Source organism: Pseudorca crassidens, chromosome 20 (genome assembly GCF_039906515.1).
Source record: "Pseudorca crassidens isolate mPseCra1 chromosome 20, mPseCra1.hap1, whole genome shotgun sequence".
Taxonomy (NCBI): domain Eukaryota; kingdom Metazoa; phylum Chordata; class Mammalia; order Artiodactyla; family Delphinidae; genus Pseudorca; species Pseudorca crassidens.
The window spans coordinates 16,660,219-16,662,822 of NC_090315.1; positions in this window are offsets into that span (position 1 = coordinate 16,660,219).

Below are 2,604 nucleotides of genomic sequence, written 5' to 3' on the forward strand. Positions count from 1 at the left end.
ATTTTGGGGAAAATATAACCTTTCGGTCTGTCCCTAAACAAACCTTAAGTGTCCCCTTATCTGCACACAGTAAAGCCAATCTACTGACACCTGGTTGTGGTGAAGGAAAGTGCAGCATTTATTGCAGGGTGCCAAGCAAGGAGCCCATGTAGCTAGTGCCTGAAAGACCCGAACTCCCTGAAGGCTTTCAGGGAAAGGTTTATAAAGACAGGGTGAGGGAGAGGGGTTGTGAGTTATATGATCAGCTTGTGGACATTCTTCTGATTGGTTGGTAGTGAGGTAATCGAGAGTCAGCATCATCAACCTTCTAGATCCAACCAGCCTGGGGTCTGTGTGCTTGTAGGCAACATATAGTTAACTTCTTCCACATGGTAGGGGTTTCAGTATCTACAAAATAGCTCTAAAGGATATGGTTCAGAATATTATCTGTAGCCCTTGACTTTCTTAAGTGACTAAACTGTTATTGTCCTGCTTGACTGTTTTCCTTTCTGCATTTTCTCACTTCTCTGATTACTATTCAGAACTCAGGGAAGGCCTAGAAGGCTAAAGTTTTTCTATAGACAGAGGACACTGGGGCCGGACGAGGGGGTGGAATCTGTCTTGGGAAGACCCCATAGGGTCCTGCTCGGTTACCTGGTCTGCTCCCTTCCTTCAATTGCACATCCGTCTTTTATAGTTATTGACACCTTAGTCTCCATTGGGGACCCTTCAAGGAGCTTCCGTCTCCTTTGACCACTTTCTGGAAAGTCAGATAGATGGAAAATTAAGATGGCTATTAAACAGTAAGGGATGGGGGATTATATAAACCCGTTTTGGGGTATTTTAAAAATTCAAATTTTTGTGCTAACCAATTTTTAAACATAATGTGTCGTTCTGGTTAAATTATAAATTCTTTCTATGAAAATGCTTTTGTTCCTCTTGCATGCAACCCTTCCAGAAGAAAGATCTATTGGTATTAAACAAGAAGGCAGAAAGACAGTAACCTGTGTGCCCCTGGTTTTTTGCCTACAAGGACTTTAAAGATAATAACCATCAATCTGAGGTTTCTAGGTCAATATTTTCCTTAAGGTGACCCTGCTGTTTTGTCCCAGGTAGGCTCCTGGGATGGATATCAATATATAGAATAGAAACTTTTCTTGAGCCACAAGAGAATCTAAGCCCAAAGATTTGGATTCATTTTTCTGGCAGGGGCGGGGGGTGTGGTGGTGGTGGTGGATGAAAGGTGCTATGCTTGCTCATGGTATAAGACACATCACAGTCGATGGGGAAAAATTCTCCTGGTAGGACAGGAGCACCTTTGGCCCAGTGAGCCCAGGAACGGGGGAGGGAGGGAATGGAGATCTAACATCTCTCCTCTCTCTCTTACAGAGTACCCTGTGTGACCTCTACCTGGAAGTGGAGGCCTGTTTATTTATCCCCATGCAGCAAGAAGTACCATTAAGGGAAAAAATGTCTATTTGGCTGGCCAGTAGATAGCCCAACACTAGGTGGTGGTTTGCAACCATGGCTGCCAGAGAGCACCGCCCTTCTTTTAGGGCTTTGAGGGCTGCTAAGTTTTAATTATATATTTGGTTATTGTCTTGGACATTTCCTGATTGGCATCAATTATTTTGTTTTGTTGTATAGTATTGTGGGCTTCTAAGGCAGCACCAGTGACTCCCAAAGTGGTCAGCTGAATAGGGCAGTTGGCAAGAATACAGTACGCTTGGTGCATGGGAGTAAGACTGATGCGGTTTGTTTAGGGACAGACCAAAAGGTTATATTTTCCCCAAAATGCAGATAGCACAAGTCAAATTATTTTGTAATGTTATATTAGGGAGTGGGGCTAGAAGAGCTGAGTTCTGGGAACCAGAAAGCAAAAGGGTTAAAGGAGAAGGGAGAATAGTTTGTTGTGGCTGCGGCTGAATTGGGAAAGTAAGAGAAGTGGAGAGAGCAGCAAGGGGTCTTGGGGTAGAGGAGACCTTTGACAGCAAGGTATAATGAGGGCTTGGTGTCGGGGAAGATTCCATCTAGGATGAGTCCAGCTGCGGGGCTGAGGTTATCTGATGGTCCATCAGGCTGTCACAGAGTTGGTTAAGGGTGAGGCCATGGCCTTAACTAAGTTTGTAATAATCTTTAGCCAAATTCAGGACCTTGCAGCATAAACTTTGTTGGTTGGGAGCCACAGAAATTTATGTGGTTGGATAATGAGAGGCACAATGAATAGAAAAGAGGTTACTATCTTGGCATCATATTGGGGATATAAAAATCCCCAAGAAGGGACTTCCCTGGTGGCACAGTGATTAAGAATCCACCTGCCAATGCAGGGGACACCGGTTTGAGCCCTGGTCCAGGAAGATCCCACATGCCACAGACCAACTAAGCCCGTGCGCCACAACTACTGAGCCTGCACTCTAGAGACCGCGAGCCGCAACTACTGAGCCCATGCACCACAACTGCAGAAGCCCACGCACCTAGAGCGCATGCTCCACAACGAGAAGACTCCGCAGTGGAAAGCCCGTGCACCGCAACAAAGAGTAGCCCCCTCTCGTCGCAACTAGAGAAAGCCCGCGCACAGCAACGAAGACCCAACGCAGCCAAAAAAAGAAAAAAAAAAAATCCCAA